Source organism: Phoca vitulina, unplaced genomic scaffold (assembly GCF_004348235.1).
Source record: "Phoca vitulina isolate PV1807 unplaced genomic scaffold, GSC_HSeal_1.0 scaffold27, whole genome shotgun sequence".
Taxonomy (NCBI): Eukaryota; Metazoa; Chordata; class Mammalia; order Carnivora; family Phocidae; genus Phoca; species Phoca vitulina.
Genome location: NW_022589730.1, coordinates 5,782,160 through 5,798,605, shown reverse-complemented (window position 1 = coordinate 5,798,605; position 16,446 = coordinate 5,782,160). Strand labels below are relative to the sequence as shown.

Here is a 16,446-nt window from a genome sequence, read left to right as displayed (position 1 = left end):
TTCCTGATGGCCCCGCCCCTGCGCGGACACCTGTTCCTGATGGCCCCTCACCTGCGGTGTCCTGAAGACAGGGCCGCACAAGCAGGCAGCACATCAACGGTTTGAGATGTCTTCGCAGCGTGCTCTCCGCTCAATCGCCTACACGCAAAAAAGCAAGTGGATTACAATTTTTTTTTTTAATTATGAAAAGTTAATGCATCAACAAACTAGCAGCTAACCATGAATTTTTAATCTGATTTGAAAACAGGATGTCGAGATGTATTTTGCAATTAATACTGCATTTTATCTGACTTGTGATCAATATCTGGAGGGGTTGTGAGTGGAGTGTGGAAATGGAAGCATTTATTTGTATATGTGAGTGTCCGGGCAGTTTTTCCTTTAATTCTCTTCCCTATTCTACTCCACTGCTTCTGGAGGCAGGGAGAGAAGGGACAGGCATTAACATAAAATAATTGTATTTTTGGCTTTTAATCACATTTTTAAAAATCAGTACACAATTCTAGAGTGTTGGCTCATTGGATGAGATCCAGCAATCAAAGCAAGATTTTAGAACCTGTGTGTTTATAGAAAGTTTCATTCTTTCTCCGAGGAGTTAATAGTCCAAATGAGAGGCACTAGCCCCTTCTAGTGGTGTCTTTGAGGTACTACCACCATTCAGCTTTGAAAGCGATCTCTTAAGTCCCTGGATTTTCTATTACCTGGAAGTCATTTGGAAGAAATAATAGAGATACATTTTTGTTTCCACAACTGCAACCCATTTTAGTCTTTCCTAAAGAATTTATGTTTATATCAATTTTAATAAAATCAATAATTTCCCTTAAAAAGGGATCTTTTTAACCTTTTTAATCTTTTGAATCTCTAATAAATTTGACCAATGTCTGCATTTCTTTGAAGATTTTTAAATTGTGTTTACCTTGAGCAAACCTTGAAACAAAAGCAGAAGTATGTCAGCGGCCATCCGAAAATTTTGAGCTGAAGAGGCTGACATGGTGAGACAAGGAGCCCCGCTTGCCTGGTTCCTACCCAGTCAAGCAGAAGATTACATGAGTCCCCCGTAAGCACTTACAGAGACAAAGGGCATATAAATCCCGCACTTCACATGTCACATTAGGAAGGGCATGAGGGCGAGTTTTAACCGACCCGAGGCCCTGCGCAGCGGTCATTCTCCCTGTGAGCCAGTGGAGCATGGTAAGTGACAGTGTGGACAATGTCATGGCCGTAACCTCAGCAGAGCGCACGCACTCAGCACACATGGGAAAGCTCACAGAGACCTGGCATGCTGGCTCACACCAGCGTTGTTCAGGTACGCGCTGTATCCACGTGCAGGCCAGGAGGCAGTGAGATTGCAAACGTAGCTGGCTGAATTTCAAAAACTTGTATCATTCCTTTCTTCTTTTTTAAAGATTGTATTTATTTATTTATTTGAGAGAGAATGTGAGTGAGAGAGCACAAGCAGGGGGAGCAGCAGAGGGAGAGGGAGAAGCAGGCTCCCCACTGAGCAGGGAGCCCACCCCTGTGGGGCTCAATCCCTGGACCCCGAGATCATGACCTTAGTGGAGGCAGCTGTTTAACCAACGGAGCCACCCAGGCGTCCCAAGTTGTGCCATTCCTGATAGAAATTTTTCTGCATAATCATAGGTCCAATTTACTTATTTGCTTTTTAAATATTTATTTATTTATTTTAGAGAGAGAGCTTGGGCTCAAGTGGGGGGAGGGGCAGAGAGAAGGGGAGAGAGAATCTCAAGCAGACTCCCCGCTGAGTGCAGAGCCTGTTGCAGGGCTTGATCTCATGATCCTGAGATCATGACCAAAGCCAAAATCAAGAGTCAGAGGCTTAACAGACTGAGCCAGCCAAGCGCCCAATAATAGGTCCAGTTTAGGACAATACCATCAAAATAGAGCTCTAAAATCACCTTAAGGTGTTTTTAATAAAGCAATGTATATGGTTTTTAACATATTGTTTGAAGAAATCATCATGTCAGCTTTATATACATATATATATATATGTATATATATATATATATATATAAACAGGAATATATATTTGTAGCCATATCTATAAAACAGGAATTAATATATTTGTATCTTTATCTGTAGATATAGCCTATATACGTATATATGTATATGTATATAGTCAAGGGTCCCCTTCAATTTTGCATATAGAAAGGAAGGGAAGAAGAGTGTCCTCCCTTCATTTCTTCCTGAATCACCTCTCTATAATCATATCTTGAAAGCAAAAATAAATTTACTTTGGAATAAGAAATTATAAGAAAAGTAGAATGTAGATTCTTCATCAAAACATATTTTCAAAAAACTCACTCACAATGTAATTGAATTTAACTCATTCCAAATCCAGAAACAAGTTCAAACCAGAATAACATGCATTGAGAAAATCAGCATATTCTTCCATAAGACAAATGATATTTACAATAAAGACACCTAATTTTGGATCTCGGTTACTCCATTTATGAGCTTTGTGATCTTGGTCAAGTCAATTAACCTCAGAGCACCTGAGTGTCCTCATCACTGATGTGAGGATGAACTTATCTGACAGTAATTGTGATGAGCAAGTGAGAGGTGGCCTGTGACTAAGTCTGGTGAACTGAGAAGCAAGGGGCCTTGCAGGTTTAGAATCAATACAGTGGTGTGGGGACAACTCTTCTAGAGAAAATTCAGGATTACAAGTACATGATGGTTCCCAAGACCCAGGGGATACAGTTGCCCTGATTTACTATCAAACTTACAAAGAGTAATGAAAACACATTTTTAGACATCACAATTATTTTTAAGAGAGAGCATCTATAAGACAAAGCAAGACTCACCTGTGGATGTAAGGTGCCTTTGGAATAAAATGCATGAATCAGGCAAGGCGTAAAAATATGGAGAGGTTAAGAAGCAGAATTGACAGTCAGTCCCTAAGCCAGGAGCTGACCTTCCTGACAGTGCAGATCCAAGTTCACCTGCCTTTACACACAGGCTCAGGAATCGTGACCTTCAAACTCTAATCTCTTAGGGCCTTCCCTCAGCAAGGTAGCAGTTATTTGTTACGTTTCTCATACGAGGTAAATAAAAATACACTTCTATCTATTGTGGTATTCTTGAAAACACTTTGAAAAGATTTCTGACCAAGTTTGGAACGTGTGTCTGGGATGGTTTCTCTGCTAGTCTCCTTGGTTGCAGGCAACAGAAATGGCAGGTAGCTGCTTTCATCAGAAAAAGAAATGGAATCATTAAAAGGATATGAGAATACTCACACAGTCCCAGGATCGCAGCTCTGTTGTAGCTCAGAGCCAAGTTCATCCCATAGGCACACGCGGGGGGGACACAGCTGTGTCCAGTGCAGTCAGGAAGACCTGTTTGCCTCGCAAACACCACCAGCATTGAAGGGCATGGGCAGTGCTGATATGGCCCCAGAAACCCTGGTGTCCACTGGGTCCCTGCGGGAAGCACGTGCCAAACGGAATTAGAAGCTGAAGAGGTTTACTGGGGGCAATGCCTGTGAAAGAGGAAGGGGGTGGGGAACAGGAGGAGGCAGGGGAAGACCTCAGGCCTGATGTAGGTCTGACAGGGTGAGAGATGGGTAGGGCGGCCTGGGCAGGAAGAGCCCCAGACGGTGGGGTCCCTCCGGAAGTCTCTGCAAGCCCAACGAGGAGCTCCCAGGCAAAGACTGCTCCCACAGAAGCCCCGTCGTGGGCACAGAGAAGCAGCCGCCCCCCCCCACACACCCCCCCACACCCCCACCCCCTTCCCCCCCGCCACCACCGCTTGGTCATCGGCTAGACAGCCGGAGGAGAGCGGCCCCCTCTGGGCCGTTGGAGGCTCCCAGCTGACCACAGGCCAGCTACAGGGTCACCCCTGAAGGATCAGAGCAGGGCTCGGCCATGGCCACGGGCAGCCAGGAGAGGGCTTGCCTCCCGTTCACAGGTCGGCGGGGCCTGGATCTCAAGGTCAGGCCCTCTGGAGGCTGGTGAGCTGGGAGGCCAGGGCAGGGGCGCTGGTATTTTCAGCTCTGTCCCGGGAGCCAGACGCTTCCTTCCACAAGACTGACAATGTAGGTGTTCTTAAGGCTGCTCAGCACCCAGGGGCAGCCGGTCTGATGGGAACAGGTTCTCCGACATTTGTGAAATTCATTTTGCGAGCTCCGCCGAGCGTCTCACGTAGCTGGTAGTTTTACCCCCAAAAGGGCTAAAACTGGACTGGGAGAGACACGGCTACTGCTGGCCAAGATAAACATGCAGCATGGATTGAGATTCTGTAAACAGAGAAAAATGAGTGATTTCTCTATCACACGCCGCACACACAGAAATCAAATTGGTGGATTATTCTGGATGGAAGCGCCGCCTCTCGCGTCCCCTGCTATCAGCTCAAGGAGAAGCGGGAGCAGCAAGGGGTCCTCTGTCTGCTGGTGGCTGAGCGGTTTGCACCGTGTGGGGCAAACTAATCACTCCTTCCTCTCGCTTCAACAAACCCCTTCACATTGCACAGGTCAGAAGTTTGGGTACAAATGGCTCGGCTGGTTGTCTGCTTAGAGTCTCAAAAGCCTAAGATCGAGGTATGGGCAAGGGGCAATTCCTTTCCGGAGCCCCGAGGGAGACTCTCCTTTTAATCTCATTCAGGTTGTTCTCAGAAGTCAGTTCCCTGTGGTTTTAGGATTTCCTTGTGGCTTCTTTGCTGGCTCTCGGCTGAGGTCATTCTCAGCTTTCGGAAATTGCCCGCCCTCATTCCCTGGTATGGGGATCTGACAAGGAAGCGCCTGTCTGCCACGCCCCCTCCCCAATACCCACCCCCCCACCTGCCTGTCCTGCTGCCCTTTCCCCACTCCCCTTCGGATTTTGAGGGCTCACGTGATCACACTGGGCACCTCCTCAGGGATAATCTCCCTATCTTAAAATCAGCTGATTTTTTAACCTTAGTTTTATCTGCCAAGGACTTTCAAAACAGCATCTAGATTTATCTGTGATCGAATAACCAGGGCGGGGGAGGAAGGGCATCCTCAGAATCCTGCCTACCACAGTCATGCGCTCCACAAATCACAAGGCCTTGAGGTACCACGGGCGTTTGCATTTTGACCCAACAGATGGTTATTTCTTTGGTGCCTTGCCCATCTCCTTCTCTTCGCAGACACCCCAAATTTAAAGTCAGGGTCACATAAAACATACTTTAAGAGGAGGAATCCTCTTACCCATAGGAATTTACACATGTATAGTATGTCATAAGTATCTATTGGATACAGAGGCAATCAGTATATGTTTTACACAAACATGTGTAGAGCTCAACCCACATATTTAGAGACCTGTGTGCTTCAGGTAGGGTTATGGACTCGGATGAAGGCCCTGCTCACAAAGACACATCCCCAGGTGTCTGTATTAGATTCCTGACTTAGGCAACCGAGGAGTTCAGTTTCTACATTTACTGGAAGCATAGTGGCAAGGTGGCTGAGCATACTCCTGTGTCTGGAAAGTTTTTCTTCTGCTACTTGCTTCAGAAGGTCTAAGCTGCCCCCTGAGGACCATCCCAGCACCTACAGAGTCCACCAAGGTTGCAAAAGGAGCTGAACTTTTGTTGTACCTGTGACTTTTGTGATCTGCCCTTTTCCGTTCCAGAAGAACTACCTCTCAGGATCTGAGCATTAGGCTCTCCCATTTCGTAAATTAATGCAGCACCAACAAGGTCACATCTTCCTCCACGTGGGAAACCAAGGCAGAGCCCAGGTGTCCCTGAGCCGCATCTGGGTCACCAGTTCTGCCACAGGCCGATGGGTTCTCTTGTGGGAGCTGTATTTGCCCCAACAAACTTCGGCGGTTCCCAAGCAGAGATAACTTTTCTATCACTCTCATGTCCTCAGAAGTCCTAGGGATTCTCCCGGGGGGAAGATAATGCACTGTGACCCAGATATCTCCTTGCATCAAAAGGTTCTCATCTTTGTTGTTGTGTTTTCTGTTTTTGTTTTCCTTTTCCCCCAGCAGACACCCTTGCGTCTTCTCAGTTTGACAGTCACTCAGCCTCAAAGGGAGATAGAAAGATGTGGCTCAAAGACAGGACTTGCAGTAAATGAACAAAAACAAGAAAGCACAGATGTGGGCTTGTCAGCTTTTGAAGTGATCTCGTCATTGCTTTCAAAGTGAATATAGGTCATGATGTTTCTATGAGCTATTTGAAATGACTCGCGTTATTCCATAAATCATCTTATCAAATTACTTACTCCCTTTTTTAATATTGGATTTTGCTTGTTAAAACCTGCTCTTAATTTTCAATAGTTGTACAGAAAAAATTGAGCATAATGGTATTTCAAAAAGCATATCGATCAGTTCTGGGAAAGATGGAATAGCCACATTCCTCCCAAATTCTCCCTCCTAGAACTAAAAATCCCTGAGCATGAGACAACCAACAGGTACAAGAAGACAGCTGAAAGCAGAGAAGGCAGCAGAATGGGTAGGGGGGTGAGGACAGAGGGGGTGGTAAATTCCCTGCGACTCTTATTGGCTCCCCGACATCCCAGGCAGGGTGCTCAGAAACCGCACCCAAGGGGATGATGCCATTAATATGCCTTGATTACTTTGTCATAACTACAAATGATTATGGGTGTTTAGTTGACAGATGTGCAAACACTTCTTACTAGACACTACAGAAGTCTCACCCAATTCACTTTTCAAAAGTGTGAAAGACACACACACACACACACATTCTGTCACTTCACGTTTACATAGAAAACCCACTTTTTCATTAAGAATTTCACTAACGGGGACAACCATGTCCCAGTTCTGCAAAGGTATTAAAAACTCCCCCTAGACTCCAAGACAACCGTTTCTCAGTTGAAAGTTGAAAAAGTTCTTGCAGCTTGCTTTTCATAGGGGAGAAGGGGGGGGGGGGGGGAGGGGGGGGGGGGGAGATATCTCCTCATGGGCAAATGTCACTATGGATTAACTATGGGCTTCAAAATTGCAGCTGATGCTGGCCCAAAATTATTTGCAAAACATAGTAAAGGAACTATTTTTTGATTCATTAGTGTACCGTTATCCGTGTGAAATTGCGTAAAGTTACATTGTGGAAAGGAGCTGGGGGTTACGCGTCAGGAACCCAAGCTACGGTAGGTCCCCCTCGGAGGCTGTTGGAGGAAGTGAAGTCCCTTCTGGTGGCCCAGGGGAAGCAGCTCCCATCACTTCAGGAGGATTCCCAGGAAGAGGGATACTCGCTCAACGGGGTCACTGGAGCCTATGATGTATATGTTTAGTGTATTTATATAAATGTACACATCTTCTTAAACAATAGAACTTAAAGATGATTTCACAATCCAACTAAATGCCAAGATAGTCCACCAGAACAAAGAGAAAAAATAAATCACTTTCCAGATACTGTTGTTACACTGTAACTGTTTCTTGAATTTCTATATATGGGCTTGTTTTTGTTTTGTTATATGTGCTTTCGTTTATATTTATGGAAACTGCTTTGGGCAATTTGCCTGTTCCTGGCCCTAATTTGTCTGGTTTGAATTCTCTCTCTCTCCTTTTTTTAATGAGAAACAAACATCATGTCTTCAAAACCTTGGCTACTCCCTCTGTATGTCGTCTACTCTTGATTTGCCTGCCCTGCTGATTTCTCCCGATAGGCAACCAGCTTCTAGACTTCTCTGTCCCAACTGCCCCAAGTTTGAATATGCCATACAGCTGTTAAAATTAGTTTGCAGGTTTACGCCTCTACTTTCACTGAACTTCAGGACTTAAACACATCACACAGATCCGACATAATACTGATTGTACAAATGGGGAAACCGAGGAAACCTAGGGAGACCAGGTGACTGACCAAAATCTTAACTTGAACCAGTAGCCTGGGCTGTGACAGCCATTTCATGGGCTCACCACTATGGTCAGATGTTACAGTGGATCAGCTACTGACCTCAAAATTACATCTGAGGCTGTATCTAAAATTAATTGCAAAATGTACTAAAGGAACCATTTCTTGACTCATTAGTGTACAACTATCCGTGTGAAATTGCATTTATGTGGCCTTTTCTAAACTCTACTTTTCCTTCTCTAGGTAGATCGTGTCTGATAAAATAGTCATTCACTGTGTCTTATAAAGTGTTGAATGGTTACTGTTCTAGGCAGTGAGGCCGATGGTAGGATACCATGGTGTGCAAATGTGTATGGGTCCTGCCTTCGAGGAACTCACTGTTAGAGATCAAAGGTAATCAAATCATCCCACAAATATATTTATTACAACAAACATGAAGTGCCATGCAAGCAAATACGGGGTGGGCTGGGAAGGTAAATTCGGGAGCCTGTTCTAGTCTGCTGGTCAGGGAAGACTTACCCAAGGCAGACATACTTGATCTGAAATGTGATGAGAAGGAGCTGAAGGGGATGGGGGCAGGCAGGGGGAGGAGGTCAGCTTGAGCACAGGTCCTGAGGGAAGGAGTCGGTGGGACCACCATGGGAAGTGGAAAGGCGGGCCTGGCTAGAAAGAAGTGAGGATGGGAGAGAAGGCAGAGGGGGGTGGTGTTGCAGGTAGGTTCTGGTGGTCGTTATGCCAAGAGCCCTGGAAAGCTTAAAAAAAAAAAAAAAAAAGGAAAAGGGAAAGGGAAAAAAAAGGGAAGGGGAAGGGGAAGGGGAAGGAGAAGGAGAAGGAGAAGGAAAAGGAGAAGGAAAAGGAAAAGGAGAAGGAAAAGGAAAAGGAAAAAGATAATAGCATTTGTCTTCACTAAAATACTATTCTGGCTGCATTTTGGAGAGGATACTCAGTGACGAGGGTGGAGAATGGTGTATCTAAGCTACCACAGTCATCTGGAAAAACCTAAGTGTTCACAAAATATGCTCTAAAGAGGATACATAGCCAGAGATGCAGATCCAGTCACAGGCTTAGAGACTAAACTATGTAAAGACGCCGGGGCTGTGGCTGTGTGGAAACTTCGCTCCTCCACACGCAGCATTGGTTCAACAGGCACAGCCCTTCCTTTCTTTTTCTGGTGGTCGTTCCTTTACTCCTTGTTACTTCTTTTAAAAACTTGGCTCCCTCTCCTATGTTTTTAAATAGATATCTATAATTTTTCATTATAATATACATTGTTATAAAGGATATAATCCAGGAGTAAAGCACATTAGGGCAGTTTGATATGCATCATAAGCCATTTAAGACACATCTGAACAAGCTCTTCTTTAAAGGCCAATGACATTGACCAGTTTCTTCTTGAATCTGTATGTCCTTCCCACCCCACCCCCCCGCGAGGATGTTTGTAAGCATGTTTTATTGAACACTCTGCCATATGTCTGTGCCACACAAATGAGCATATCCATTTAATTTTTACAATTCCCTGTGTTCAAAAGACATCAGGGTTTACATTTGTTTTAGATTAACTTACTATTGCAATTATTTTTAGCAAAAGCATATTGAAAAACAAATTACTGTATGTTTTATGAAATATTAGACATAAAAAGCAAATTCATGGGACGTGAACCTCATGAGAGAGAGAGATGAGGTGTTCTTTCATTTTCAAATATTTCAGATAGATGTATGCATTAGCACCATATCTTGCTAGAATGAAATAGGGTGGGGCACAGTTTTATTTCTGTATCATTGTTTTTACAAATCTAAGTGTTTAAAACTTCGGGCTCAGAGAGACAGGAATGGAATGAAGTTTGTTTTAACAATGCCATTTAGTTCTTCAAGCCTGTTTCAAGATATATTCAACTATTACATAGTGAGTGATCTAGGATATAAAATTATTTTTAATATTCTATCTTGTGCCAACTCGATGAAGTTCTGTCTGAAAAGAATTTCAAAGACTTTATAATGGTCAGAGAGATTGTGTTCTTTCAATGAAATGTCGGAACAACTACCAGACCTGAGAGGTTATCTGATCTTATAGCTTCTGAACCTTTCTTTTTCTTTTCTTTTTTTTTCCTTTTTTTTTGGCTGAGCTATTTTATACCTCTTTAAGATGTAGAGAATTGAAAATAATAGTTTTTTTATAGATATTCAAATGCATTGTATTAGGTAGAAATTCAATTAATGTCTTTTTTTTTTTAGATTTTATTTATTTATTTGACACAGAGAGAGAGAGCACAAGCAGGGGGAGGGGCAAGCAGAGGGAGAGGGAGAAATCTCCCCGCTGAGCAGGGAACCCAATACAGGGCTCGATCCTAGGACACTGAGATCATGACCTGAGCCAAAGGCAGACGTTTAACCAACTGAGCCACCCAGGCGCCCCTCAATTAATTTCTACCTTCAGGAAAAATGTTGCCAACCTTACATTACATTTTATGCAAATTCATGTCAGCACAAACTAACACTCATATCATTTTATCATCAAGCATTTCAGTAAACTTTTAGGAAAAGAAAATACTTTTTATTTTAATTAACTAATTTCTACATTGACTCTTTGGTATTCCAAATACATAAAGCCTCCTTTATCATTCTGTTTTTAAACAATCTTAAGAGTAACATAATTTTTTATTAATAGCTTTATTGATGTATGATTGACAAAAACTGCACATTTAATGTATGTATTTTGATGAGTTTAGACATATGTATGCCCCTGTGAACCCATCATCAAACTCAAGGTCATAAACCTGCCGAACACCTCCAAACATTTCCTCATGCCTCTCTTCTTTTGTGGTAAGAACACTAAACACGAGGGTACTCTCTGACAATTTTTTGAAGTGCACAATACAGTATTGTTAACTCCTAATCCCCCGTGTTAGGATTTGGAGGGGAGACCTTTGGGAAGTAATTAGGGCTAGATTCAGTGATGAGGATAGGGCCACCATGACAGGATTAATGCGTTTACAAAAATGGAAGAGACAAGATCGTTTTTCTCTCCACTATGTGAAGGAGAAGGCCTTTTATGAAAAACCAGGAAGGGGGTTCTCTCCAGGAACTGAATCAGCTGGTACCTTGATCTTGGACTTCCCAGATTCTGGAACTGTGATAAATAAATTTCTGTGGTTTAAGTCCCCAGTCTATGGTATTCTGTTACAGCAGCTGGAATTAAGACACAGCATCCATGAGTATACCTACTATTTCTATTTTGTATATCAACAAGATTGATACAACGTCCTCAGCACCTGCATGAAGAGTTATTCCAAGTTTATTTAGATAAATCAGGTCTTGTGGCATTGGTGCAACTGAGCTTTCAGTAAGTTTTATGTGACTTTCAAGCTCTTGGAACTATTCATCCACAGCTACTCCAAGCAGTGGGGGAGCAGGACCTAAAACTCATACTTTTATTCTGTTCTGGAAACTTCAGTTGTCATTGTGTATCCCAGCTAGCCTTTTGCCTGTACTCCTTAGATAAGCAACATTTTTTTTGTGTGTCCACTTCCAGATTCTGGCCTCTACCAGGCTATAATGTTTTAAGTTATAGTTCTGTGCTAGTTCAATTTCTAAGAGATACGAATTTTCTAGCTTATAAAATAATAATGCCTATGATTTTGTATATAAGGTTTACAGAAATGTTTTAAAAATTTTTAATAAAAATTAGTATTTCGCAAAAAAAATCCATCATTGGTTATATGATTTACATATAATGTTTTAGATGTGGAGCAACACTTGTTTGACTTACCAAAGTGGTTTCTGAAATAAACTTAGCCTTCTCTTGACAATTGAGCAAATGGTGTTCACACATTTTCACAAATGAATCTTCATAACTATGGTAACGCATTCATCTCAGAAGTATATGGTATACAATCTTAGGGCAATGGAAATAAAGTTGTGTTATCTCCTTGAAACTGAAAACTTATCTGATAACTAGATATGCCCTCTCCTCTCCAGTAGATGTCTCTCTTACACTTTCTTAAGAATCTAGAAACTACAATAAGCAATGATTTTTTAAAAGAGAGTTGTTATCGATGTTTACTGATACTTTTTACTCTCTCTCAGCTTTGAGTGTTTTGCAAATGAATTTCAAAGCATGTCATCATTAGGGAAATATTTCCCTACTGCTTACACATAGGTTTATTTTTATTTTATTTTATTTTTCTACACACAACTTTAAATAAAATTGGAGGATGATTCTAACAATTACAACAGTGGGAGGAGCTTTCAGTTCTTAATGGTGCTGACCAAACGCTGAGGAAAGTGACACGCTGCATGCCCAGAAGTTTGCAATCTCTACTTCCACTTTGGAACGGAGGAGGGCAGACCCATCTGTGTTCTGGAAAGGCCAAGTGTACTGTTCATTCCCTCAGCAAGCATCAGACTATTTGATCTTAGTTTAACTTCCTGATGTCGCTTCACTTGGCAGAGGGCATCTGGTATCAGCTGTGGGATAACAGCTCTGATTTTCCTTTAATTGATTAAATGAGTCTTGAGAGCTGGGCAGGAAGTTGTTCTCTCGAAATCCTGGTCCCTTTACCTCAATTTCCCCTAAAGGTTGAGTCAGACTATAGGGGGAGAAATGCTCCCAAGTGCTCTTTCCTAAAGGAAGGTCATTCATAATCATTCAAATCTATAAAATCCATCATCCTTTCCTCCCCATTCTGCAAGAGGGCAACAAACATGATGGAGGTTAAAGGAGAGAACTGAAATCAAACATCCATGCTTGGAAGTTCAAAACTGAGTCGGCATCCCTCCCGAGTCACACTCTCTCCACGACACACAGGAACTCTACTCTGTGGCCTACATGTAGCTCATGGCCGTATCTGACCTTTATATGGCTTTTGTCTTAGTATTCATCACGTATATATGGGGTCAGAAATAAAATAATTTGCATGGCAATCACTTTAATAGGTTACCTTGAATTTAACAAACCTTTTTCTTTTTTTCTAATTGCTAAATTTTTGAGCTAACTCTCTCAAGGAAGTGAATATAAAAATAAAAACTGGTGATCTATCTTATTTTAGGGGAAGGCTTTGGATCCCATAAGATCCTTCTAACTCTAAAACAAAACAAGTTTTCTGATTTTACTTACTATATGTCTTTCAAGTTAGGTAAATAAAGTAACACTTCTTTGAAAGTCTTCTTCAATTCTTGTCAATTCTGCCCATTGAAATACCCTTATAAACAGTGATATAAAGTTCACAGGAAGTGAACCAAACGCCTCTAGATCATGAATATTGAATGTTAATGCATAAAACCTAAATATTCAGTTACTCTTGATGAAACCAATATTCCTCTGGTATAAAATAATATTGATGCTAGCTATTTCAGTGTTGAAGTTTCCAAATTATATCAAACTTTCTTTTGTAATGGAAATGAGCTAAATTTTTGAGGCTAAACAAATCGTACACTTCTGCTTTCAAGTATAGAACAACATGCATTAAATTGTTATCTCAGCAAGAATAGTACAGCAGAATATGATTCATAGTGAGTATGACAACTGGGTACTATAATCATGATCATGATTATATTGTGACTATTTCCCATTTGTTCTGAAACTGTTTCCAGTAACTTCAAATATCAGGACCAAACAAAAATTGTACCCAGTTGTCATACTCACTATGAATCATATTCTGCAAACAGCGGCACGGGTGCTTAGCTCAAGACCTGAACCACGGGCCATGGGGGTCCTAGCTAGAGATAGGGTAGGAGAGCATGACAGGAAAAGTAGCTGAAAAATGATGGCTAAAAAGTTCACGGATTTGGCCAAAGACATAAACCTATGGATTTGAGAAGCTGTGGGAAATACAAACAGTACAAATCTGAAGAAATCCACAACAAGATACATCATCATCAAATTTACGAAACCTAGGACAAGAAAAAATTTTGAAAGTAGTGAAGAACATCCTAACCACTACAGGGGAAAATTCCAATGATAGGGAATTTATCATCAAAATAAAGGTTTTGTAAGTGCTGAAAGAAAAGGCCTCTCAACCGCAAATTCCATATTCAGTGAAAATATCCTTCAGGCATGAAAGCGGAGTCAAGATACTTACAGATGAAGAAAACTAAGAGTCCTTGTTGGCAGCACCCCTGGTCTGACGGAATGGCTAAAGGATGTTAGCCACAAAGAAGCAACTGTGGGGCATCAGAAGGACAGGAAGGACACGGGAAGCAAAAATATGGATAAATAAGACAGACTTTCCTGCTCCTCTTGAGTTTCCTATATTATGTTTGATGGTAGAAGCAAAAACATAACACAGCCTGATGTGGGTTTCAGTGCATGTAAATGAAATATTTAAGGCAGTTAATTAAAAACAGGGAAGAGCACATTAAGAGTAACATAAAGATAAGTAAAGTTTCTATATTTCCTCAACCTGGTAAAATGTCCAAAGTAGACTGTATTGTTAGAGTGATATAATCCCAGAGCAACCACTAAACTTATACAAGATCTATCCAAGCACTATATAGATAAATCAAAATAAATTCTAAAAATTCTTTAAGCAACTCCCAGAAAGGCAGATAAATGAAAAACAGAGAGAGCAAACTGAAAGGAAAACATAAAATGGCAAGCTTCAGTCCAAAGTTATCAATAGGTACATTTTATTTGAATTGTCTCAATACACCAGCTAAAACACAGAGATTTGCAAAATGGATGTATAAAAAAATGAACAAAACAGAGCAAAACCAACCAACAAACAAAAACAGACAAAGAAAACTCACCCAACTATAAGCTGCTTATAAGAAAATCACTTCAAATATAATAATATGAGTGGGTCGAAAATAAAAGGATGAAAAAAAGCTCTGTCATGCAAACATTAATGAAAAGAAAGCAGAAGTAGCTCTATTAAAATCAGTTAGCATTGACTTCAGAGTAAAGAAAATTGCCAGGAACAGAAAAGGACATTACATAATGATCCACCAAGAAGTAGTCATAGCAACCCTGACTGTGTGTGTGCCAAACAAGAGAGTTGCAAAATATGGTGATGCATCAGGGACGGACAGAATTAGGAGAGACAGACAAATCCACATCTCCCATTGGAGACCAGCACCTGTCTCCAAACAACTGATAGAACCACTAGATATTGAAAATCAGCAAGGGTAGAGAAGAACTCAACAACACTGTCAACCAACAGGATCTCATCCATAATCACAGAACACTTCACACAACAATGGGATACACACTCTTTTCAAGTGCCTGTGGCCCATTTACCAAGCTAGACCATACCCTGAATCAGGAAATAAACCTCAGTAAATGTAAAACAATTGAAATCATATGCAAGGTGTTCCTTAGCCACAGCAGAATTGGGCTAGAAATCAATAACACAAAGAACCAGGAAAATCTCCAAACACTTGGAAACGAAATGATATACTTCTAAATCATCCTTAGGTCAAACGGGAAGTCTCAAGGGAAATAAAAGAAGTACTTTGAACGGAATGAAAATACAAACACACTGAACCGAATATATTCATGGGATTTAGAGAATGATCTCTAGAGAATTAAAAAGAAAGCCAATGAACTAAGATTTATCACAGAAGCTAAGGATGAATCAGTGTCTCTGTCCCAGAATATCAGTTTCTTAATATTATGATGTGATTGCACAATGTTTTACATTATTTTTTTAGTAATTAATAATAATGATTGCCAATAAGTACTAGTTTTGTGGCGCTTTACATGTTTTATTATTGTCTACACAAAGAAGAATTAAATGGAAAGCCAACAAATATCTACTGTAGTTCAGAGAAATAATTCCATTCGCAAGTCCTTGGTAGACACTGTAGGTAAACTAACCTATTCCCTCAAATGTTCTTAACTTCCTTTCAGATTAGAAACAGCCTCCTTTTGTGAAGGGCTTTATTGTTTAGAGAAACAACAGGGATTTAATTCCACAACCCTGATTACAATAAAGACAATTTTAAAAAAATATTTGATTTATTTATTTGAGAGAGAGAGAGAGAGAGCACAAACGGGAGAAGCAGACCCCCACTGAGCAGGGAGCCCCATGCGGGGCTCAATCCCAGGACCCCGAGATCATGACCTGAGCTGAAGGCAGATGCTTAACCGACTGAGCCACCCAGGTGCCCCAATAAGGACAATTTAGATTCAAACAGAAAGGAAGGCAGTTGATGTACTTTCTAAACATCTGGCAAAAAATTTTAAAACACTGAATTAACACACTGGGAGGGATTTATAGAGAATTTTTTGCATGTACTATCAGAGGGAATCATTACGAGGTTGTCTCATTTTAAACTCAAAGTTCTGGCAAATTGACATGACGGTGTGCTCTGAATAGTGATCACTGACCCACTGTTATTTATTGGTTCCCATCTCTGAAGCCCACCTTAAAACCCAGCTCGTAATTGTTATATGAGAAAAAACGAAATGTCATCTGCTCTTCCTCACAGCAAATGGACACCATGAACTTTACTTTATACCGTTGATGTAAAACATAAGGGAGATGTTATAAAATTCACTGACAGGTATAAACATACTTCAAAACACGTATAAGATCAGGGGCACCTGGGTGGCTCAGTCATTAAGCGTCTGCCTTCAGCTCAGGTCATGATCCCAGGGTCCTGGGATCGAGCCCCACATCGGGCTCCCTGCTCCGCAGGAAGCGTGCTTCTCCCTCT

The 16,446-nt window shown here is 41.4% G+C and overlaps 2 long non-coding RNA genes across 3 annotated transcripts in view; both read right to left on the bottom strand.

The window, feature by feature from the left end:
- LOC116643810 overlaps positions 1-3,480 on the bottom strand; it is a 9,651-nt gene extending 6,171 nt beyond the window's left edge. The window contains exons 1-3 of the long non-coding RNA XR_004301627.1: positions 3,255-3,480; positions 914-1,019; positions 52-138 (exon numbers count right to left, since the gene is read on the bottom strand). This is a non-coding gene — a long non-coding RNA (uncharacterized LOC116643810). The remainder of the gene's footprint in view (positions 1-51; positions 139-913; positions 1,020-3,254) is intronic.
- Positions 3,481-3,792: 312 nt separating this feature from the next.
- Positions 3,793-14,708, bottom strand: LOC116643811. Of its 2 annotated transcripts, XR_004301629.1 has the most exons (4): positions 14,536-14,708; positions 13,869-13,950; positions 5,569-6,003; positions 3,793-4,252 (listed from the first exon to the last, which is right to left on the bottom strand). It is a non-coding gene; the product is annotated as an uncharacterized LOC116643811 (long non-coding RNA). The 2 variants fall into 2 exon arrangements; XR_004301628.1 differs by lacking the exon at positions 5,569-6,003.
- Positions 14,709-16,446: the final 1,738 nt, after the last annotated feature.